Source organism: Canis aureus, chromosome 5 (genome assembly GCF_053574225.1).
Source record: "Canis aureus isolate CA01 chromosome 5, VMU_Caureus_v.1.0, whole genome shotgun sequence".
Taxonomy (NCBI): Eukaryota; Metazoa; Chordata; class Mammalia; order Carnivora; family Canidae; genus Canis; species Canis aureus.
Window position 1 is genome coordinate 37,454,220 of NC_135615.1, and position 24,862 is coordinate 37,479,081.

At 50.9% G+C, this 24,862-nt stretch overlaps 1 long non-coding RNA gene across 2 annotated transcripts in view; it reads left to right on the top strand.

The window, feature by feature from the left end:
- Nucleotides 1–1,782: 1,782 nt before the first annotated feature.
- LOC144314016 (uncharacterized) overlaps nt 1,783–24,862 on the top strand; it is a 37,439-nt gene continuing 14,359 nt past the window's right edge. Inside the window, exons 1-2 of one of the 2 annotated variants that reach the window (XR_013379665.1) lie at nt 1,783–2,069; nt 3,742–3,838. This is a non-coding gene — a long non-coding RNA (uncharacterized LOC144314016). The remainder of the gene's footprint in view (nt 2,070–3,741; nt 3,839–24,862) is intronic. The other variant, XR_013379664.1, reaches the window with a different exon arrangement.

The following is a 24,862-nucleotide window of genomic DNA, read 5'->3' on the forward strand; positions in this document are numbered from 1 at the left end:
GCATCCTGGGGAAGAGGGAGGGAGGAAGTAGGAAGGGAAGGGGGTTTGACTAGAGAATAGAGTTTGTGCTCAGGTGTGTGTGTGTGTGTGTGTGTGTGTGTGTGTGTGTGTGTGTGTGTCTGCAGCAGAAGATAGCAGGAACTCCACAGTCTCTACTGATTAGAAGGGTTTTGAAATTGATAAATTACTTTGTATTGGGGCAAAATGATTTGACCAGATTCCAAATGTCTCAGAGAAGGGAAGCTTCTCTTTGGGCCAACTATTGATTGTGTTTAATAGAGCTGGGACTTTCTCACTTAAAAACAACAAAATAAACATCTAAGAGAAACCACTAACTCACCTCTCTGCCTTCCTTCCTTTCTTCTTCCTTCTCTCTAAAAACAGAAAGGAACCCAGAGACCCAAACAAAGCTGGGGTGAGGGTGGGGCAGGGGGGGCAGTGCTGATATCAGAGCTATGGAGTTCCTCTGGGGCAAATTGATGGTAGGGGCTCAGGAGAACAGGGGATCCTGGGTTGGTCCCATTCTTCACAGATCGATTTTTGCCAACAGCGACTGTCGGAGCCTTTGATAAATCACTAACCCAAGTGATGAATGCCCTGAGGCCGGGTGGGGTGGGGGAAAGGATGCTGGTCTGGGAGGCAATTCCAGAGGACAGGGGTCAGTTGGAGGGTTGGTGAGCAGGGGAAGCCAAGTGAGTTAAAGCTGAGTTCTAGATATTCTGTAAGATACCCCTGGATAGCTAATCCTGGCTTTATCTTTCAATAGGATTTGACCACAATCATGAACTCAACAGTGCTTCAAAATTCATTTTCATTCTGTCTCTTGTCTGTCTCTTGTTGTCTGTCTCATTGTCTGCCTCTTTATCTGCCTTCCAAATGGACTCTGATGGTTTTCTCCCAGCAGAAAATTCCCTTGGGCCTGCTGGGAAATGGAAAAGAGTGTGAGGAGTAGCAAGTAGAGGGTTGGCAGTGGGCAGTGGGTGGAATGGAGTTAGGTGGCCTCTTGAAATGGGTAAAAGTTAGCATGGGGGGGGAGGCATAGAGAGGGGCAGAGCAGCAGAGAGAGGATGGGACTGGGGGAATGAAAATATGAATTTGCAGAGCAGCCCTGACCAGAGAGAAGCCAGTTTCTAATGTCTCACTTCTCACAGAGGGAAAGGTCAGTCATGTGGTTTTCTCATCCGTCTCCCAAACGCAGTGAGAGCAGAAACCTGCATTGATTGGGCTGGAATAGCAAAAAGTGCGGAGAGGGAGAGAGATCAACCCAGAGCCATAGAGGTGATCCCTCATCATGGCCAGATCCTGCCTTATGGACAACCCAACTCCTAGACCATGAGTTTGAATTAGTTCTGGGTGACCTTGGACAGTGACTTAGCCTCACTCACCTTCTAGTTCCTCATCCATAAAATGGGATAAGAGAACAGATTTCTCATGAGATTTATATTAATTAATATCACATATATAAAGTACTTAGAACTGGACCTGCCTCATAGCAAGCATTCAGTAAATGTTAGCTGGGAACATCATTATTCTCCCGCAGTAGCAGCATGGCAGAGTCTGAAGTCCTGAAAACTCAGTGTGTCAGCCACACTGGAGTCAGAAGAAGGAACTCCTGGCTCTGCCTGAGGGTGGAGAATTCTACCCAAATGACCCGTCGACAGGCCAAGCCTGTTCTGTGCCCTGTACCTTCTGTCGGTGCTGATGTGCCATGGGCTGAGTCTCCATCACTGAAACTTAGTTCTCTAGATGCCTGCCCGGCTCCTGACTGGCCCAATGGCCTACGGGCTCCTGCCACGCTGGTTGGGCTTGGCCCCTCCTTACCGCCACCGACCTGGCAGCCGCTTCCAGGCTCCCGCCCTGGCTCTGTCCATGGTGCTAGCCCACATCGCAGCCCGACACGTGCCCACCGTGCAGAACTTCCCACCCCAACCATCTGCTCTTGTCCCCCCAACTTTAACATCTCTGATGATCTCCCCAGTCACCGAGAATGAATTCTGAGCTCACGTTCTGGAACGCTGCCAGGAAGAAGGAAGCGGCGTTAGTATAAAGAATCACACAAAAGGCCGCAGGTAATTATGTCTCTTTTAAGCTGCTAACAGGATTGGCCGTTTGATAAATGGGAGGATTTGAGGCTGTTTTGTCACTGACAAGCTGTTGTAAGATCATATTGGAAGCTGAAGACAGTTTATCTTCATGTGTGTGGTGGAGAGAGGGGAATTCTCCGTGGATTTTACACCCTCTTCAAATTAATGTGATTTCCTAGGCCGTCCTGTGCACAGGAGCGAGTGATCTTTATGACTCACCCCCTGATTAGATTACCTGGCTCAGCAGCCACCTCCAGCCCCTCTGAGTGCTCTCTCCCTCTCTGGGCCCCTCCCTGCTCCACTCTCCCTCCACCTTTAGCTTCCCTCTGACCTCCTCTAGCCCTGGTCTCAGGGCCAGTTGCTGAGCAAGCCTACAGCTCAAATACTGCTGGCTAGCCCAAGAGGTGGGGAGATCTGATTTCTTCCATTTCTCTGGAGGGAGCAGAAGAGCAGGAGGTGGTATTCTATGAAGAGGGAGGCAATGGGAAAGGAAAGGAGGGAAGCAGAGGAGGAGAGAATGAAGGAGACAAAGAGGGAGTCTAACCAGAGAAACAATGCCAAGCCGAGGTAAAGAAAAGAAAGACTAGAGGGGGGAAAAAAAAACAGTAGCAAAGGGAGAAGAACGGTTTTTTCTTTTTATTTTCAGAACCCTCTTCTCCACAAGAACCAAGGTGGCCTCCTTCCCTGAATCCCAGAATTAATCAGGTCCCCTGGCCACTTTCTTTGATAGCTCTGTTTTATCATCTTCAGAGCCCTTAGCACTATTATCTTGTTTGTTTATTTATTTGCTTTTAAAATAGTTTTCCTGGGCAGCCCTGGTGGCTCAGCAGTTTAGCACCTGCCTTCAGCCCAGGGCCTGATCCTGGAGACCCGGGATCGAGTCCCACGTCGGGCTCCCTGCATGGAGCCTGCTTCTCCCTCTGCCTGTGTCTCTGTCTCTCTCTCTTTCTGTGTCTGTCTCTCATGAATAAATAAAATATTTAAAAATAAAATAGTTTTCCTCACCTCTAAATTAGAAGACCCATTGGGCAGGGATCATGGCTGCTATGTTCTTCCTAGGACCCCAGCACTTAGCACCTAGTAGGTCCTTGCTAAATACTTATTGACTGCATGAGGTGGAAGGTCTGGGGGGCAGGGCTGGCTGCCCTCCTGGCAGAGGTCCAGGGTGGGATTGCCAAGGGTATCATCACTGACTAGATTTGGGGAAACATTTCTGGGGAAGGGAATGCTTCATTAGTCTTTTGGACAGAATTAGGTATCCTTTAGAACAAAGTTTTCCCAAATGTGGCCCGTGATTCACTGCATCAGAGTCCCCTGGCAACCTGTATCGTCACAAGTACTCCACTTTGAGAAACCCTATTCTGGGGAATGGGTGGACTGGAGGCTCCTGTTCCAGGGTGGTCTCAGCAGAACCCGGGACCTCGGCTGCTCTGTGTGTGTGTGTGTGTGTGTGTGTGTGTGTGTGTGGTGTATGTGTGTATAAGGGTCATTATTAGAATACCTGCAGGGGATTGAGGAAGCTAAAATCCATTATTTCCAGCCAGTTGTCACTGCATTCTACACACACTGGGAGCTACTTGTGTGAAAGGAAGTTCAAAGGGAAAGCTCCCCTTCCTTTGTGGAGCCTAACTGGAGACTGTTCTCCCACCTGATCCAGGAGCCTAGAGGAAGAAGAAGGCAGCAACAGGTGTGAGGAGGGGCAGTCTCATACTCAGAGGCCTCTGCTCTCTAACACATTGATGTTTCTGCAGCTGGTAAGTCATGCCTCATTTCCTAAGCAAGCTGAGCAGATCAGCCTCAAGCCCCAGGCCAGGCTCTCTGCCTCTTCAGGAGACCTCCCCCAGACTTATCAGCAATGTATACTCCAGGATTGATTGACTGCTCCCCTAGCATATACCCCCCCGACACTTCAAATATCACAGCCCCATCATACCAGATACATGCATGGCCCACACAGGACATGTGAAATACACAGTGTGTGCTTAGAGGTGAAGGACAGCATGCTCAAGCAGTGGGACCACCTTGATATGTTCATGCTGGACCTCTGCCTGGGCCTGAGAATAGAGAGGGAATATGGAAGACAAGGGCCAGCCAGTTTTAAAAGATAGCTCGCTCTGTGCCGCTTATGCCCAGTAAAATCAGAGCATATAGATGGAACTAACACCACCTTCCATTCATTCTATGCTCCAGCAACTCTGCCCTTACTTCATGCCTGGAGAATTCTGGGTTCTCTTCTGCCTCAGTAGTACCCTTACTCATGCTGTTCCTTCTGCCTGCAGTGCTCTTTTATACTCTTCCATCCCTCTTATCTGATAACTCCTACTTCTCTTCCTTTCTGGACCTTTCCAGATCCCCTGGCTTCTTTTTTTTTTTTTTCCCCCTGGCTTCTGATACCACAGCTCTACAATCTCTGCTTAACACTCAGCTCTCTTGTCATTATATACTCAGTATCTATCTTCCCCACTAGACTGTGAGCTCCATGGCCAGAGGGACCACACCTGTGCGTTGTCCACTACCATATCCCTGGTACCACCACTCACAGCACCCAACATGTGGTGGGCACTCAGCTTGGAAGACAGAGGCTTAGAGCAATTTGTTCAACAAATGGTTCTTGAGCATCAGTTATGTGTCAAGCACAGTGCCAGACCCTAAAGATGCAGTGGCAGGCAAAAGGGCACTCTCCCTCCTCTCACAGGGGCTGCAATCTGTTGGAGAAATGGATAGTTGTCAAATAATCATATAGATGACTCTATACAACTGTGACAGGTGCTTTGTGAAGGTTGATGTTGCCAACAAGGGTATACAAAAGGGGGATTTGGTTTGGTTAAGTAGGTCAGGGAATTTCCTGAGAAGGTGGTATTTCTCTGAGATGGAGAAGGTTATATAGAGCAACAGTAGAGGAAAGAGCATTCTGAAGAGACAGAAAAGCATGTGTGAAGGCCCTGTGGCAGGAAGGAGTGTATCTTCTACAAGAAACCAAAAACCCAGAAGTTCTGGAGTTGTGGGTTTGAATGGGAGGCTGAAGGCAGGCAGAAGCCAGACCATGCAGGGCCTTGCCAGGTGAGGTAAAGAATTTATTTCTTCATCTAAGAGCAAAGGGTTTAAACACTGAAGAGTTTAAACAGCAGGGGGGCAGGCACAGGCAGCAGTGATATAATCAGAATTGCATTTTGAAAAGGTCACTCAGGCTTCAGTATGAAGAAGGAAGGGTGGGGCTTGAGTGAGGCAAAGGGACCAGTAAGCAGTGCAGGGCAGCCACTGGGGCTCGGACCGTGAAGATTCTGGTGGCAATCAAGAGTAGTAGATAGTTTTTGAAAGAAAGTTTTCAAGCAACATCCCAGGCTGGTGGCAAAACCAGGATTAGTACCCATCCCCAGGCTTTGCACTTTCCTGTAGCCAATGGCCTCCTTCTGGAATGTCCAGTGGGCCACCATAAAGAGGGGTTGGTTCCCAGGCCTCCCCTAGAAGTATGCCTTGCTTTCTGGCCCCTCAGTTTCCCATATTCTCTACTTTCTCTGGGGGTGCCCATATATGCCCCTTTACAAGCTGGAAGGCTCTGACTAGATACCCAGCAAAGAGGTGGTTTTCTGTCATAGCCCCTATGTGCTTTGCATTCTGGGAATTGTAGTTCTAGAGCAGGAATGCTGGGTCTGCTCCTGACTGTGGGTCTGGCAGGCAGCCTGGTTGCCATGGCAGCAGCTGGGCTGGAGCCACCGAACCATTTCATCCACAGCTCTGCTGGCTCAGAGAGCCTCCCAGCAAGAAAGCTTGGGCTCTGGGGAGGAGGAGGAGGGAGGGAAAGAATAGAAGAGAAAGGAAGGAGGGGAAGACCTCATGGGCCTTCCCCAGAGGCCTGGGCTAAGCCTCACCCTGCTCTGGGGCTTGTGGACAGAATTGCAGAAAAGTCACCAGCTTACGCTCAGAGCAGGACTCCCTAGCCACTGGGAACCAGTTCTGTTGCTCAGTTGTTGTCAATCAGACCCTATAATTCAGCTCTATGAATGCTTAAGTCTACACCAGACACAGAGAAAGGAAGGAGCAGCTCCCTCCCCTGGGGAACATGGAGTCTGGGTAGAAAGGCAAGAAGGTCCAAAATAATTACTGAGGAAGGAAAAAGTCCTGCTCATTTCCTCCAAAGTAATTCCAGAATCCATTCCCTTCTCTCTGCCCCTTGGCCACAATCCTGGTTCATTCTATCTCCCCAAGAGAAGGCTTTCTAAAACACAAATCTAGTCCTGTCACACCCCTGCTTAAAATTCTTCAATGGCTCCCCTTTGCCCACGACTGGATCAAGTCCAGATTCTGTAGTAGAATTCATGGCCTCGCAAATGCTAGCCTGAGGCTCACTGTCCAGTTTCTCCTCCTGTTTCCCCTCTGCTCCAGTCATACAGAAGTTTTCTAGTTCCTACTTTCATACCTCCTGCCTTTGCACATATTCCTCTGCCTAAAATACCCCTCCCTCCCTCTTCCAGCCTCTGAGAGGACCCAATCCAGCTGAAATACCTCCTCCTCTGTGATGTGTTCCAAAATCTTTCCCCACCAGGGAAGAATGAATGGCCTGGTGCTTTGAGCTCCCAGAGCACTTTGTACATCCCTCTTAAGCACTTATCACCTGTGTTGTGATTATTGTCTCTGTAGCTGCATCTCCCTCCCCCTCTCCTGCATCTGAGCCAGCCTGGGGGTCCCAGTGCCCAGCACAATGTCTGACACAAGCGAGGCACTCAGTAAATGGTGGACGGGATTGAATTCACCGAAGGAGGGCTATTAGGGCCTTTGCCACTCTCCTGCTGTCCCCCTCCCTGGGCTGGCTGGCTTTCCTGGGCCCCTTCCCCCCACCTGCTCCTCCCATGGGACTGCACACCTCACACACAGCAGCAGACTGGCAGGCCCTATCGAGCAGTGCCTTCTCTTCTGGGCAAGGGGTGGGGGCATGTGTAACAGCACATGGAGGCTGTAAGCCTCTCCATGTCCCTGGAAATGTGTATCAAGTCACACCCAGGTCTCTAGAGAGGAGGTACTCGTGTCTTAAATGGAGCTATGATTTATGGACCCAGTTCCAGGAGCTGAAAAAACCAATTAGGTTTCTCTGCTTCTCTACCTGGAAGCAAGATAATTTCAGAAAAGTTCTTTCTCCTGGGCAGAGGCTCCATCTGCCTGGGCCTCAGCCCTGAGGCTTCTTTATCTGGTTCTTCACCCCACCCTTGTCACCTTACTCTTTGGTCAGTAGTCTAAGCTTCCTGGGCCAGCTTTCCCTGTGTTAAAATCCTGAATCTACTGTTTAACATCTGGGACACCTCTTCCAGGTTTCCATCCTTTCTTATTTCCCCACCATAATAAGAGGATAAAAATAACCTACCTCCATCATTCATTCATTTATATGTCTGTCCATCCATTTATGTATTCCCTTGCATGAATATTTATTTGGGGCCCACTGTGGGCCACGTACTGAGTTAATCATTAAAGATGTAGAAGTGAATCAGAAATACATGATCTCTGCCCTCAAGGAGCTTATAATCTGCCAGGAAGACCAATTGCAAAGTGTTCCAGGGTGGAAGTGCAGACTATCAAGTAAAGTCCAGGCCTGATGGGGAACCTCAGTATTTATTTCCTCAGTGATTATGCACCTCTGATCTGGCAGATGTAGAGGATCAGCACAAATGCAGACAGGCCTCCTCTTTACTCTTCTCAGTGCAGAAACAGGCATGGCACCGAGAGAGCTCAGCTTTCACTGTATACTACAACTGTGAGAGGGCCAGGAAAGAGAAAGTTGTGAACTCTGCAGCTGAAAACAGGGGACCCAGACTCCCCGGAGCTTCAGGGAGGAGTCCCTGAGATGGGAGGGGGGCTCACCAGTAGAGATGAAAATCAGTGGGCCAAGCCTTGGTAGCACTGACTGGGCTGAGGCGAGGAGCAGCCTTCCCTGGTTAGGATATGGGAATAATGGAGTAAGGGACTCCCACAGAGGAAGTGAGAGATGGCAGGCGTGCCAGCCACTCAGGGCCTGGAGAGGCTGGCAGGTTCCCAGAGCACATGGAGGCTACTGTCAGCCCACGCTCTGCCATTCAGCAAGACCTTTATTTTCTCTCTCCTGGAAGAGCCTGGTCCAGATGTCAGTCCAGTGAGTGGGTGGGAAGGACAGAGGTGCTGGCTCAAGCTAGTCTCCATACTACAGCCCCTAATGCTGAGCTCACAGCCCTGAACTGCTCTTCAGGCCTTCTCTCTGCTCTCCTTGCTGCAGTATCTTGACTCAAGGGGGTACAGGCTCCAGGGGTTGGAGGAAGAGAGAAAGTAAGAAGGAATGAGGAATAGGATGGGTCAGTGGAGATCCTTTGGGATCCTCAGCATATCCAGAGCAAAAACCACCAGCTTGCTCTGTGAGCCAGGATCTCAGTTCCTTCATCTATAAAATGGTGGGGTTGAGCTCTCTGGAAGGGTTCTTTAACTTCTGCTCCTCCTGCTCCTGGGAAATGGTGGAGGGTGGCTTTGCAGAGAAAGGCTAGCTCCACTCTCTGTTAAGGGACCTAAATCAGCATTTGTTGACATTTCTCAGGATGCCCTAGGTGCTGGTGACATTTCAGAGACTTGCTCCCTGAGGGGGCTGGAGGATACAGAGCTGACCCCTTGGCCCCTGATCCAGGCTCAGATGGGCTTAGGCCACAGCACCACCCACTCCCCCACCCTTCTGCCCCTGCCTAAGACAAGCCTCACATTCCAAACAGCAGCAAAGTACTATTTTCTGGGGTTGGTCTTGAGCTGGCATGAGGGTGGGAGGTGGGGACAAAGATCCCTTTCTAAAAATGCTGATAATTGAGGGAGTGAGCAGCTCTGGGCCCCAGAGCTTTCCTCATTAAGCCTCAATATCTGCATCTCTAAAATGGAGCCCGTAGTCCCTGCCTCCTTCACAGAACAGTTTTGGGGCTCCAAAGAGAAAAAGGAAGTGTTTCCTAAGCTGTGGGTTGTTGTGCAGTGTGAAGAGCTGTGATGAGGGCATTGAGCCTTAGGGTGGGCATGGGCATGGGGGTGGGGGTGGGGGTGGGGATGGGAATGGAGGCTGGAAGGGATTCGCTGGGTGCAGAGGCTGGAGGAACCAGATGAGATTCTGGCAGTTTCACAGACTGGAGAGAGCTGCTTGGTGAGTAGAGGCCAGCAGAGGAAATCCAGGGAACCCTCTGATGCCCTGGTTAATGCTGACAGATGGCTATAGACCTGTGGGCAGTGTCATAACCAGCCCACATAAGGAGACCCAAAGACTCGCTAGCTTTACTTACTCTTCAGTATCAGGATGGAGGAAGATCAGCCTGAGAGGCCAGATCAGGGTGATTATAAAGTGCCTAGAATTTGGGGTTGTAAGAACTAGTCCTGACTCTATTGATCACTAGCTGTGTGGCCTTAGGCAAGTACTTTACCTCTCTGGGTCTCATTTTCTTCATCTGTAAAATGGGGAGAAGGGTAGTAATAATGCATACCTCAAAGGTTCGTTGGGAAGATTAAAGAAGCTGATGTTAGATGGGTTACCACATAGCTGGCAGTCTCATTGATGGCACGGAGGTAGGTTGGGCTTCACCAGGGACCTCTTTACCTCTGATCAGACCAATTTACAAAGAGGGAAGACCCCTTTTTAACCACTTTTCATGCATTTTTTAAAAGATTTTATTTATTTATTTGTGAGAGACACACACAGAGAGAGAGAAGAGAGAGAGAGAGGCAGGGACACAGGCAGAGGGAGAAGCAGGCCCCACGCAGGGTGCCCGACATGAGACTTGGGACTCCAGGATCACAGCCTGGGCTGAAGGCAATGTTAAACTGCTGAGCCAACCGGGCTTCCCCCTTTTCATGCATTTAAATGTGTACCAAGCACCTAATGTATACCTAGCTGACTTGGTATGGTGGAAAAGAGGACAGAAACTTGACTACTAGTCAGATTCCTAGCTTGTTGATTATGTGAGCTTGAGGGACTTTCTTCCCCAACCTGAGTCTCAGTTTTCTTATCTTTAAAAATCCACAATTGGGCAAAGATTATGGACCAGTATTAAAAAACATTAGGAGAATTGGTTTTTTTTTTTTTTAGGAGAATTGTTGATGGGGAAATCAACATTTGTTTAGAGCTAGAGTAACCCACAAATGTTATTTTCTAGAATCAAGGTGCAGAGAAAATAAGCTGGTGTCCACCTGAGTGTTTCTAATGGTGGAAGGATTAATATTATGTGTCTTCTGATGTGATGCAAAGTGAAATAAATGACATCACCTCACATGTGTGCTAGCTGAAAATATTTAACTTGAGTTATTGTCAGTCTTTAGATCTAATTTCTGGTTTATAGGAAGTAAACCAGTGCAAGGAAGTAACCAGACATCTGAAAGGAGAGATATTGGGGATCCCTGGGTGGCTCAGTGGTTTGGCCCCTGCCAGGGCTCAGGGCGTGATCCTGGAGTCCCAGGATCGAGTCCCATGTCAGGCTCCCTGCATGGAGCCTGCTTCTCCCTCTGCCTGTGTCTCTGCCTCTCTCTCTCTGTGTGTGTGTCTCATGAATAAATAAATAAAATCTTAAAAAGAAAAAAAAAGGATATTCTATGGGGAAAGTGATCTGGATGTTTAGGTCAGTGACCAAAGGAAAAAAGGGGCGGGGGGTAGAATGCATCATCTCAAACAATTTAATGCACTTAATGATCAGATGCCATTCATGGCCCTAAACTGGGTTCTGACAAACCAACTGTAAAGGATTTGGGGGACCAGTTGGGGAGATTTATATGAGGAATATTAAAGGGTCAGGTACAAGAAGGGGATTCTCCATGGAGAATCCCTTCCAAGGCTATATCTCTGGTTCTAGCATCCCCAGAGCCTGGTAGGGATGAGGAGGAGAGAGAAACATCCCAGTCCAGTGTTAGGAAGATGGGGTAGGGGCATGGGTGTGTGCTGAGGGGCCCTCCAGCAGAAGCAGAGGTGCAATGCAGAGGAAGAGGGAGCCAGAAGAGTTTCTAGAGACTTCAAGCCACTGAGGTGGTCCCCTGTAACTGGAGAGGAACACTGCATGCATGGATAGCGCCCCATTACCCCCAACTCCTCCCCTCAGAGCCTGCTGGGCTCCTTGCTCATTAGGCTGACATCTCCTCCTTAATAAAAAATACATGAATAAATAAATAATAACAGCCATAACTGAGTGGGAAACCGCTTTCCACTCTTTTCTGTTTCCCTAGCTCATTCCTCTCAGGAGTGGTCCTGGGGGCTCCCAGGCTGGGTGCATCTGTAAGCGCCCTTCCTCCTACCCCTAGTGCTACAGGCATCCCTCCTCTTGGGAGGGGACTGAGGGTGGCACTTTTAGGGTGACCGAACAGGCCTTTTGTGCCCTGATTTGCTCCTGGAGAGGCAGAGGATGAGAGAAATCTGGAGAGAGGTCTCTCTCAGGATTCAGGGAGAAGGCAGCAACAGCTGAGCCTTTAGGGCCAGGGCTAGCAGTGGTTGCCAACACACAATTACCTCAAGTCAGGGAGGGGCAAGAAACAGAAAGTGAAAAGAGGAACTGGAAGGTGGTACTACTAGAGAGTTCCAGGGACAAACAGGAGCTGGCATTTGCATGAGGTAGGGGAGGGGCCTTGACCCACACCCAAATATCCAGAGGGAAGATTACCTTCCTTAGAAGGGAACAATAGTCGCTTTCTTTTTTCCTGGCAGGCTCGTGTTGATCCCTTTCTCTCTGTCCTGTGTCTCACGCTGTCTGTCTCTCTGTGTCTCTGCACTGTCTTCTCTTCCACTTTTGTCTCCTTCCTTACTTGGGTCAGTATGCCTTGGAGATGCTGGCCAGGTGTGACCCACTCCTCAAAGCTAAGGAGAAGCAAGTCTGCCCCCAGACCAGCTGATTCAGGACCATGGAGAGCATCCTCCATAGGCGAGGCCCTCTCCCAGAACAAAAGAAGAATTTGGATTGCCAGTAGAGGGTAGGAGAGCTGGTGAAGTGGAGGTAAGGGAGAAATGGTGGGGAAAGGCACAGACAAAGGTGAGGCTCATTCCCAGCCTGGCCCCCTTAGGCTGGGTGACTCTGAACTGGGACTCAGAAATTTTGCTGCCCCAGACCAAAGGCCCCCCACTACCACATCAAGGAGAGTGGGAGGGGGAAGAGCAGCCTGTGCTCTGGGGTGCGAGGTTCTGGAGCACAGTTCTTGTGGGAAAGCTCTGGGAACCCATTGTGTGTAGAGTGCAAAGCTAAACAAATGGACAGATTATGGTTTGGGGTGAGGTTTTTTTTTTTCAATTTTTAAATTGTGGTAAAGTACATATAAAATTTACCATCTTAACGATTTTTAAGTATACAGTTCAGTGATGTTAAATATATTCATGTTATATATTGTTTTCAAGAGAATGAAGTGACCCTTGGGCCGACATTAGGGAGGTTGTGCATGAGAGAAGGGGATAGTTACAACCCTACAGGTGAGTGGGTGCCCAAGGGTAGGGAAAGTAGAAGATAGGGACCAGAGTCCTATTAGGTCTATTCATTCTGGCAGCTGTAGGCTGGGAGTAGGGAGTCAGACAGAGACTTCCCTGGCCCCAGCTCAGGATTAATGGGACCCTGGAGTCTCCTCTTCCCTCCAGCAGCTCCCTCTGGATGGAGCCAGGAGCCAGATTTCAGAAGCAGTCCAGATGTTCAGGGGAGATGCAGGGAAGTGGAGCAGATGGGGCCTGGGGTTCCTGAGGGGGTTGAGAGGAGGAGGGCAGCAGCTGGAAGATGTGCTAGGGCACGTGCTAGAGCTGAGGTCGGCTCCAGCATGTGCCGGGGCATGTGCCACAGGGTGTGCCTAGGACGTAGGACTTGGGTAGAGTACAGGCTAGGTCAGGTAGCTCTTGGTACCTTCCCTGGACCTACTACTAAGGTCTGTCCTGAGCTCCCTCTAGCTGTGGCAGGGCCTGTGAGGTATAACTTCTCCTCCACGTGCTATGCCAGGATACAGAAGTGGGGAAGACAGACCCTGCCCCTATGTCTGGAGAGCTCAACCTTTCCTCCAATGCAGGATTTTTGGCTTGGACCTGGAAGACCTGACCCTTCTCCCTGAGGGTTATCCTTAGGGACTCAGGAAGGAAAGCCTTGATAAGAGGCTGGAGTGAGATGGCCCAACCTGTCTGTCACTTTCTTTCTTTCTTTTTTTTAAAGATTTCATTTATTTATTCATGAGAAACAGACACACACACACGCACAGGCAGAGACACAGGCAGAGGCAGAAGCAGGCTCCATGCAGGGAGCCTGACATGGGACTCGATCTCGGCTCTCCAGGATCAGGCCCTGGGCTGAAGGCAGGTGCTAAACCGCCGAGCCACCCGCGCTGCCCCGTCTCTTTTTTTCTTTCTTTCTTTCTTTCTTTCTTTCTTTCTTTCTTTCTTTCTTTCTTTCTTTCTTTCTTTCTTTTCTTTCTTTCTTCTTTCTTTCTTTCTTTCTTTCTTTCTTTCTTTCTTTCTTTCTTTTTAAAGATTTTATTTATTTATTCATGAGAGACAGAGAGAGAGAGAGAGAGAGGCAGAGACACAGGCAGAGGGAGAAACAGGTTCCATGCAGGGAGCCCAACGTGGGACTGGATCGTGGGTCCCCAGGATCAAGCCCTGGGTCCGAAGGCAGAGCTAAACCACTGAGCCACCCGGGCTGCCCTGTCTGTCACTTTCTACCCTAGGAATCCACAGCTCATCTACCCAGTCAGAGCCTCAGTCCTCATGTCATCCTTGCTGATCAGTGCAGTTTCTTTGTTCCTGGGAAAAGTGTAGAGCATGAGGCAAAGAATCTAGAACTGGTGTTTGCTCCTGCCTGCCCTGAGGACTTGAGGTCCCAGGGGCTTTTATTCCCCACCCTCCCTTTGCCGTATCTGGCTGTAGTCAATTCACCATCCTCACACCAGCCTGGGAGAATGGTCATGAGCCCCATTTGTCAGATGAGCAAACTGAGATGCAAGTGAAATCACTTGTTGGAGGCACACCTCTTCAACAGAGCCAGGATTTGAACCTAAGTTTGCATGACTTTTTTTCCCCCTACAATTCTTCCTCTAGGCAAGGGGGTAACATGGGCTGTGTACACCAACCAGTTGTGTGGCTCCAGACTATTAAGTACTTCCTTGCTGGACCTCCATTTCCCTCTTTATAAAATGAAAAGTTGTAAATAGGATTATTTTGAAGAGGGGGAGCAGTGGGGACAGACTGTGAACCGATGGTACTGAGGGCAAGGCAGTGACCAATTGGCAGTGACCAATTCCCCACATCTGCCACACTGTTGGGGCACTGGAGGATGTTAAGATGCTCAACAGGGGTGAGCTCCTCTGTAGCCTATAGTGGTGGGTTTCGAGTGGAGTCTGGGGGAAGCCAGGCCTGGAGGCCAAGCTCTGCCTGCTGGGGAGGGAAAGCAGAGGGAGGTCTGTGATAGAGAGTGAGGCTAGCTGGTCAGGCCAGAGCCAGGCAGGCAGAGCTAGGCAGGCAGAGCAGAATGAGCCTCAAAGCTCTAGGGCTTTACAAATGGATTTTGCTGAAATGGAAATTTCCACCCATCCCTGAAATGAGCCTGGCAGTGAGGCCAGGTCTAGTGGGGCTGCGGCAGCTGGGAATGTGGACAGGGACAAAAGCCAAACTGTCAAAACCTATTCACCCCTCCCCTTATTCCTCTTCCCATACCCCTCTTCCTCCACTTCTCTCCCCTGCTCAGGTCCTCTGGATCCTCAGGAATCTTCAGAAGCCTCACACCTTTTTGTACCTTTCTCACTTTCTCCCTCAATCACTTTGTGCCTCTTACACCCCCAGACACCTGACACTCCCCCCACCTCCCTCTCATCCTCACACTGTCTTCTCACCCCTCATACCCCTCATGCCTCCCCACCCTCTGCCTCACATACCCACACACACCTGGCATTGTCCGCACCTCTTACTTTATCCTTATACTGCCCTTTTACCCCTCACCTCCTCTCCCTCCCTTACCTGGGCCCTGCCACTCCTCCATACTCCCTCTCCCACACCCGACACACTCCTCACCTCCTGTTTCACTCCTCACACTTCACTCTTCCCGGGCTGCCCCCCTTCACTCCTCACACACTTTTCCCTTCCTCCTCACCCCTTCCTCACATGGCTTTCCGAAACCCTCTCCTGCTCCTGATGCTCTGTCACCTCCAACTTCACTCCTCTCACCCCTACATGAGTCTCTTCCCTCACCAGGTGCCAAACCACCTTCTCACCTACTTGTGCCCTCCCTCAATAACCACGAGGGCTGAATATCTCCTGGTGAAACATTGGGCACTGTGCTCAGACTCAACTCAGCCCTTGCTGGCTGAGGGAGCCAGGAAATCATCTAATTTCTCTAAGACTGTTTCCTCTTCTGTAAAACGGGGCTGATGACTTCCCCTCTCAGGGCTGTGGGGCTGCTGTGCAACTGAGCAACCCAAGGCTTGACAGGCCCTTGACACACACACACACACACACACACACACACACATGATGTGCTCTAGGAAAGTGTTGATCCTGTTTGTCATCATTTTTATAGTTAATTGATCCTTTGTGCCAGGCCCTTTGCTGGACAGTGCTGGGTGGGAGTATGTGGGTAGAGTATGTGAAAGATCTGGAGAACTGGTGAGAAAGTACCAAAAACTGTTCTGGGCAGAGAGGCAGGGCTCTCTTTCCCCAGCTCTCACCTCTAGACCAACTGGACCCCAGACACCCCAGCCTGGGCACCCTTTCCTCTGGGCCCTTTCCTCCTAGGCCACTGCAATGGTGTGTGGAGGGCAGGGAGAGGAAGGGGACGCTGCCTTCCCACCACCCAAGAAGCTCTCACAGGAGTTGGGAAGAAGAGGACAGGGGACTGCCTGGAACTGGGAGGGTCTCCAGAGGTCTCTGGCCCTACAGGCTGGGTGAGAAGCATGGGGTAAATGCTGATGGAGGGGGACAGACTACGGGAGCCAAATGGAAGAGGCAGAAGAGATGTGGATTCTTTTGGAGAACCTCTTGTTGCAAGTACTTAAGGCCTAGGTGGGGATGGGGGGCTGGCACAGCCCTTCACAAAGTTGTGATGCCAGGAGAGCCTGAGAGCCCTGTGACTTTGGGGAATGGGTGCCTCTGCCCAGTGGAGAAGGCAGGGGACAAGGAGCTGGGGCAGCATTGAGTGAGGAAGTTCCTGAAGGCTCACTGAATGGGGAAGATGGGTCAGAGAGCCAGCCCCAGGACCCTGGATGAACCGGAGAGGGTGAGGGAGAGGGGAATCTGGCCAGAGACAAGAGTCTGGAGGTGTACAGGGGCATGCATGGAGGGGCTCCAGCCCACTCCCTCAGGGCAGGGTCCACAGAGCACAGGAGCACAGCCGAGGCCCTCAATTGCATGTTGACATTAAACAGGAGCTCTGAGCTGCTCCAGACTTCCTCCTGCCCCAGTCCCAAGGGCTGGGCACCAGACTCAGAGCCCGGGCTGAGCTGGACCACTGAGTGGAGAGAAACAGGGATGAGGATGGGGGTAGAGGTGGTAGGTGAAGAGGGCTACACACAGGCTGTCTTTGTCCATTTGAATGAGAAGTGACCTGGGTCTGGGGCCTGGGAGGAAGGGCAAGGGATTGGAATAAGAAGCCTGCACCCAGGGAGCTGGGAAGGATAGAGAGCTGCCAAGGCCAGAGGTGTGGAGAGGCCAGGGGTGAGCTGCGCCTCCAGGAAGGGCAACATGTGCCTGCACCAAGGGGGTGCTGCCTGAGAGCAAGGCCACACAGGCTCTGCACTTTGGGTTTGCTCCTCTAAAACTGGGTCTGCATCTCCATCATGAACACCCAGTGCCGCGGGGGAGGGGAGGGAGCTCGGCAGATTAAATTACCTTTCAAGTCTAAAGCCCGGATTCCTCTGGGCCTTGTAGGTGGGCGTACGCACACATTCCCAGGAGCATTGTGGGATGCTGGCTGTCACTAGGGATTCAGGAGACTCCCTCCTGCTCCACAGGCAAGGAAAAAGAGGGGCCTATGACGCTGAGAGCAGGCAGAGTCAAGGGAAAGGGGAGATATCTGACCCAGTCTGCCCCTCAGATAGGACTGGAAAGACTTAGTTCAAACCCTGACTCTAACATGCATGTGACTTTGACACATGACTCAAGCTCCCTGGTTTCCTCACCTAAAAAAAGGATAATAATAATGATAACAGTGGCATGAGCCAGCCTGACTGATTATGTGCCAAGCATTTTCTTTATATCCTCACACAGCCCTCTAGGGTAGGTACTATTGATCTCCCCGTTTTACAGATGAAAAAACAGGCTCAGAGAAGTTAAGTGATTTTCCTACAGTCACACAGCTGGTAAGTGACAAGGTTGGGACTCCGCTGGATTTCAGAGCCTTATACTGAATGTATCTGGTACCCACATCTCACGGTTACTGTTAGGAGAAGATGAGATAATGCACATAAAGAGGTGTTTAGCCCAGCGCCTGGCACAAAGCAAGTGCTCAAGAAATAGTGTTTTGTGTTGTTTTTTTTTTAAGATTTTTACAAAATTTATTCATGAGAGACAGAGAAAGAGAGACAGTGTCCTAGGCAGAGGGAGAAGCAGGCTCCCTGTGGAGAGCCTGAAGGACTCATCCCAGGACCCCAGGGTCACGCCCTGGGCCTAAGGCAGACACTCAACTGCTGAGCCACCCAGGTGTCCCTCAAGAAATAGTGTTAATGTTGCTAGCATTTATTCATTAGCACAGAGCTTTCCTTTTAGGCTGTTCAGATGGCAGAGAGCTGAGGAGAAGCTGGTTGTGGGGTTAGGGGCTGGGAAGGCAGCTGTAGGGAGACTGTGGTCCAGGGGGCAGAAGGGCAGAGGGAGGAAGTGAGGGCTGAATGCAGAAAGCTGGGGACGATGGAGCAAGCAGAGTAGAGGAAAAGGAAGTGAGTGACTATTTACTTAAAGATTTTGCTCCAGTGATCACCTCATTGGCCAGACATCTGGTTTTCCTGGACATCCCCAGGGAATGTAAGTCAGACAGCATTACTTCACCAGCTTCAATGCCATCTACCCCAGGCTCACTTACACTGGCTGCCTCACAGAACTCAGGACACTACCCTCCAGGATAGGAGCCAAGAGAGTAGCAGGTCTATCCCTAAAGCTCACTGGGAGGGAGTAGGAACCTACCTGCCTGTCACTCTCCTCGCATCTGCTCAGAGCTAGAAGCAGTGAGGTTTGGCTCCTCCACAGGCTCAACCTCCCCATGCTGACCTTCCCTCACAGATAGGGGGTATGAGGTTGTTAGGACCTCAAGAGGGCACCTTCCTCCATGCGTCTCCTCTCCTTAGTCACCTGGAGAGGAGATTCAATCAATGGAGGGAGGCCAACCAGGCAGCTGCCCGGGGTACCCATCTCTACGGGGTGCTAAAGCTTCACCAGTCACTTAATGAGTTGGAAAAAAAAAGAGTATTTACCAGGCTTGAGCGTCAGGGTGGGGGATGGAGATTGGCAGGAACGCTTCAAAAAGCTGCGGGGCAGGGAGGTAAGATCCCCACAGGGTGCTCCAACTATGACAATTGTTCGTTAAACTCCTTTAGGAGCAGGAGAGTCCTGGAGAACCAAAGGATTTTGGTGTAGCTCAGTGGAACTGGCAGGGTTAGGGCCAGAGCTGAAATCTTTGAGCTGATGGAAGAGAGGCTGTGTGTGGCAGCCCACAGCCCCGGCAGTAGTGGGGGCTTCCTGCCCAGTCCCTATGCAGCCTGTCTCCCAAATAAATATTAAACAAATATTGAAAGAGTGTTGGTTGAAAGAGGCACCGAATTATTAGCATGCCCTTGGCTCTCTTATTCATTAGTCCAGTCCTGTTGCAAAAGTACCATAATAATAGCTTTAATGATTCCTTTCCTGTCTTGGGTCCTGACTGCATGCTGTTCAAGCATTTACTCATCCTTTCAGGCACTCATCCAACAGATATTCCCAAAGTACCTACTGTGTGCTGGGCGCCATTCCAGGTACTGGGGACACACAGCAAACTGCTTCCTCTCTCCCATTGCTCAGCACCCTGTGTGTGATTGAGCCAGCAGAGATCCAGAGTTTTTTGTGTGCCTAGATTGGATTGGGCGGGGGAAGGTGGGTGAGGGGGTAAGGGTGGTGGTGGTGGTGGTGCATCAGAAGAGGTTTCTGGCCTGTTCTCTGTCCCAGGAGAAAACCATCTCCTTGGGCGACAGGGAACTGCAGTAGAGGTATCTTTTTCATGCCTGTCCCCAGCCCAGCAACCAGCTTTTCATGCCCTCAGGACCTGGTGTGTGCTTATAAATTCATACGGTGTTCAGGAAGATGTGTGTGTGTGTGTGTGTGTGTGTGTATTTCTCCCTGAGCAAAGCTCCAGACTGGGCAGCTGGAGCGGGCTGAGGGATGCCAGAGGGGAACAGCAGAGCCACCAGACACCTCCCGCAACCCCAACTGTGGACCCCTCCCAGGCCTCTCTGCTGGGTGCTACTGCCAGATAGGGAGGGAGCATCCAAATGCAGGTCAGCAGTGGTTTCTCTCAATCACCTCAGGAAAGGACCTGCAGGAAGGCCAGGAGGCAGGAGGGACCCTAGGGCTTGAAAGGCATCCTCCCTGAAAAATGCCGAGACATTCTTAGAACACACCTCCCCTCCCCTAGCACTACTGCTGAGATTGCTCCGTTTAGCTGCCTGGGCTTCTGGGCATCGTTCCAATATTGAAAGGTATGGAGGGGTCCCAGTCCTGATAGCCCTGGCCCCTCCACCTTACCTGACTTGGAGGAAGAGGGGACCGAAACCCCTGCAGTCAAGTGTTCCACTCCTCTACACTGTAGCCCTGACCTGGACCCCTCCCTCCAGTCAGACACCAGTGAGAACGTTCCTGGAGGCTTTGGGGGAAGCAGCAGATCCCCTCCACCTCAACCCTGCGTCCAGGGCCAGGGCTGTCATGGTAGAGGAAGGCCTAGGGAGGCAGAGGGTATGGCGGGGGGGACTGGGAGCTGGCTGAGTCTCACGTGCCCAGAAGGGGGAAGCTATGTCTGCACAGGCGTCCCCCCACCACACTGTCTGATGGAATGAGCTGCGTCCTTGTGTCTCTATTTTTAGTTAGAACTGGAAGGAAAGGAAGTTCGGGGGCCAAGCCACCAGCCCCATCTCCTGCTGCCAGCACCCATACCACATGGTGCGGCGGGTGGGGGGGGAGCCCCAGCTCCTCAGGGAGGCAGGACTGTGCTCTCTGTCACCTGCCAGTACAGGTGCACAGGTGCTGGGCCTGATGGATATGATGAGGGGACGTCGGATTGGGGCTGTGGAGAAAATGTTGCCTCTCTTCCCTGCCTGAACACCAGTGCTCTGCACTAGGTCCCCCTGCTATGGCAGTCTCCTGAAACAGGACTTAGGTAGAGCAGCACTTTTGTTCGTGCTTTGGCTCTTTGAGTGGAGCCCTCCCCCCCTCCTCTTTCAAGGTTTAAACATCTTGACCTCTGGTAGGTATTTGGGGGCCTACTTTTCCTCAGTGGAGGACTTGTACGAGGCATGAGCCCTTAGTCTCTACTCCACCCAACCCAGTAGCAGAGCTGCAGGCAAAGAGGGTCAGATTTTCAGCGTTGCCTCCTCCCCAGCAGGAGAAGGACTCCCTGGCTTAAACTCCACAGCTGCTGCGGCCATTACCTGTGGGACAGGGAAAGGCAGTTTCGGGGACAGTAGAGTGTAGTTGTTAGAGCTTGGACTCTGTGGTCAGACAGACCCAAGTTCAAGACCTTATTCCTCCACATACCAGTTGTGTGACATTGAGGAAATGGCTATGTCTCTGGATGTCTGTTTTCTTGTCTGTAAAAGAAGGATTATTATAGCACCTGCCCCATAGGATTGCTAAAGATGAAATGAGATAATGTGAGAAAATACACACAGTAAGTACTTAACTATGAGTTAATGAAATCTTAAAAGCAAAATCTTATTGAGCCCCACGGTGTGGCCTCTCCCAGGCCCATGTTGCAAGTATTTCCTCTCAGATCTGGCCGGCTTTGTTCACCCCATTACTGCCCTCCCCCCGCCCCCCGCCCAAAGTCCCAAGCCTCTGACTCCCAGACAAAAAGTAAATATATACCTCAGCCTCTACCTGCAGAACTGGAAAAATGGTTCTCTCTAGCCACCAGCTGCAGTTCCAAAGGCTTCTCACCCCCAGCAGCCCACCCCTGCCCCTAGGTGAATCCTGGTGGAGAATGGGCTGAGGCGCCTTGTCAGGGGTGGGGTTGGGGAGAGAAGGTTGAAGGCCATCTCAGACAAGACAGTCCCAGGAAAGAGAACAGAAATGAAGCATTGAAGACAGCGCAAATACAGAGTGAGAGTTTCTGTGGGTGGTAAACACTTTGGAGGAACTGCCAGGTGAGGTACACAGACCAGTTTTTTTTTGGGGGGGTGTCCATGAATCTTCTGAAAGTGTATTCCAAGAGAAGATCCATAGCCTTCTGCAGATCCTCTAAGGGCTCTGGGACCCCAAATCGGCTAAGAACCACTATGAACTCTGGTCCAGAAGTCAGGAGATCTGTGCATTAGATCTTGTCTGCCTCTCACTCCTCAGGCAGCAGCCTTCCTCTTCCGGGTTCACCCACCTGCTCCATGAGGGTTAGACTGAGCTCTGAGATCCAGGTGGGTCATCCCAGGACTCTGTGAAGTTTAATGAGCAGTGACAGAGAGAATAACCAGAACTGAGGCTTGGGAGGCAGGCCCTCAGGAAAGTGAAACGGGGCCCTATCCTACCCCTTCCTAGAAGCTGACTTGGTCCATCAGCCAACATGTCAGCCAGCCAGCCAACAGAAACTGAGCTGCATCCCTCTACCAACCCGGGAGGCTGTTGCCATGGCAACTTCATATTTATCCACTTTAGCTCCTAATTAAGGGGAAAAGCATATAACATATTGGATGTCAAGGAGGCTTTGTGAGCCTCAATTTAGCAGCCGTGCCTGGATGTCAACCTCAAGCGTGATTGCTGTTAATCACCTTCCAAATTACCTAGACAGGTCACAAAGGGAAAGGTCTCCGTGATGGGGGACAGTGGGGCCCAGGAGAGGTGAGGTGTTGGGGAGGGCAGTGGGGGAGAGCTGCTCAGTATCATGACCTAGGAGGCTGCTGTGTAAATCTTGGCTCCTAGGGTTTGTGATGATAAGGTCTGTGGGGACAGTGGCTAGGTCTGTTCCCACTGACCTTGAGTCAAGGATCTCTGCCCTGAGGACTCACAAATCAAGGCTCTTGGTCTATAGAGAGGGACTGGCAGATTGATGAACCAAGAAGTATATAAGGACCATCTGGTGGCCTCTGATGTCAGAAGGAAGATTGACAGATGACCAGGGCTAGTGGGTGCAGGCTGACCTGGTAGCCCGGTGGGTGGATGACTGCCACATGGCAGATGGAAAGGCTGATGAGTGTCCACTTAAGAGGCACTGGCTGGGCCTGGACTCACCAGTACATCTGTGATCTCCCAAGGGGGTGCCTGGCCTCTGTCCCCCAACTCAGAACCCAGGCATTCTGAGGTATTAATCTGAGCAAGCCCTGGTGGTACTTCTTGCCTGCCCATCTGAGTGCCTGCCGTCTGAGCTGTGGCCAGAGCCACATTCCTGGGAGAAGCTTTAGCAAGTCCCTGTGGATGCAGGAGGCAGGGAGTGGAAATTAATGGCGCCAGGCTAGGGGTGGGGACATCAAGGGGAGGGCGGCAGCCGAGAGGTTAAGAGCATGAGTTACAGGGTCAGACCAACCTAGGGTCGAGTTTCAGCTCGGCTATTTACACTTGTGTGACTTTGGTCAAGTCACCGAACCTCTCTATGCTTTGGTTTGTCCCATCTCTCAGATGGGAATGGTGAAGATTCCTACCTCCTAGGACTCTGTGAAGCTTTAAGAAGATAATAAGTGTAGGGAGCTTGGAATGGTGCCTGGCACTCCGTAAGCACTCAATAGCCATGTAGGCATTATTAGTGAAAGTGACAGCCCTGGAAAGGAGGGGTCGGCAGAGGGTGACTGAGCCAGGACCCAGAGGCAGTTGAAGAAACGTTTACCCTCCATCAGGGCTCCAAGACAAAGAACCTACAGAAGAGAGCCCCGATGAAGGCAGGGGACAGGTTGGGAACTGAGCCAGGGTGTGAGGACAGTGGGTACTTGCTGAGCCTGTGTAGGAGGCTTTTCAGCCTCAAGGGAGAGGCAGTCCTTGTACTCAAAGTCTTGATGTCACCTAAGGGCCAGAAAGGACTTAGTGTAGCCTGAACCTGAGAGAACATTAAGACTAACTGGGATGATCCCAGAAGATCAATTGTCTGTGTTCACTCCACATCTCCTGAATGAGAATCTCAGGGGTGGAACCTGGGAAACCAGTTTTAAAAACCTCCCAGGAGGGATGCCTGGGGTGGCTCAGTGGTTGAGCATCTGCCTTTGGCTCAGGACATGATCTCAGAGTCCCAGGATTAAGTCTTGCATCTGGCTCCCCACAGGGAGCCTGCTTCTCCCTCTGCCTGTGTCTCCTCTTCTTCTTCTTCTTCTTCTTCTTCTTCTTCTTCTTCTTCTTCTTCTTCTTCTTCTTCTTCTCTCTCTCTCTCTCTCTCTCTCTCATAAATAAATAAAATCTTTAAGAAACACAAATAAAAAATAAAGAACTCCCAGGAACGGGACACCTGGGTGGCTCCACCAGTTGAGCATATGATTCTTGATTTTGGCTCAGGTCATTCTCTCAGGATCATGAGATCGAGCCCCGCATCAGGCTCTGTGCTCAGGTGGAGTCTGCTCGTCCCTCTCCCTCTGCTCCTCCCCGACTCACACTCTCTCTCAAATAAATAAAATCTTACACACACACACACACACACACACCTTTCCAGGAAGGCCTGATAAACCACAGGCCACTGTGGGTCAGAGCTGGCAAGAGCTAGAAGAAGAGTTGGACAAGCTCTCCCACAATCACCTCCCCTTTTAGCAGTATCAGGGTTCTGCTAAAAATTGTATTAAAAAAGAATGAATTCTGCAGCTAAAAAGATTGGAAAATATGTATTAGGTAATAATAATAATTACAGCTAACATTTATTGATTGCTGACTGGGAGCCAGGCACTATGCTAAATACTTCATGTGGATTAACTCCTTTAATCTTCTCAAGGACTGTTGAGGCAGATCTTCCATTTATACAGATCAGGAAACTGAGGTTCAGAAAGGTATGTCAAAGGTCACACAGTTTATTAGTGGTGGATCCAGCATTTCAACCTGGGTGGTCTGAATCCACACCTGGGCCGCTTCCTTCCCATTGTACAGTTGAGGAAACATGAGTGCTAGAGAGGTGGTGACGTGATTTTCCCAAGGCCCCACAGAAGCAGAGGAGGGATCAGAACCCAGGAGTCTGGAAATAGCAGGTGGAGTGGACAGAGACGGGAAGGTTCCTGACTTGAAGGAGAAGGAGAAACTTTGGAATGTGGTGACCGTGGCCGTGGTAGACTTGCTGGCCTGGTAGGAGGAGTTGCCGTGCCCTGGTTTCCGCAGATGTGGGCTGCAGCCGTCCAGCTGAATGGGAGGCTATTAAGGGAAAATGCTTTGCAAGGAGCTGAGCAGCTGGGAGCAGAGATCTTCGGAGCCCTGAATGAGGGGCTTTGTCCCCTCAGGGGACTGGAGGGTGCTTGCTCTCAGGGTCTGTGTCTGGGAGACTGGGCTGGTCAGGAGGCCAAGGTGGTCACCCCCAAGAAGGCTCCATTCCCTGCCCTGCCCTGTCCCAGGTCCTCTCTCCCAGCGCTGTCCCATATTCAGAGCAGCCAGGCAGTTAATGTCACGGGCCCTGGGGACTGACAGCAGGGCCATATCCTGTAGGTGTGGAAACGTGGGCGTGTTGCTGAAAATCCCAGTGTCCTCA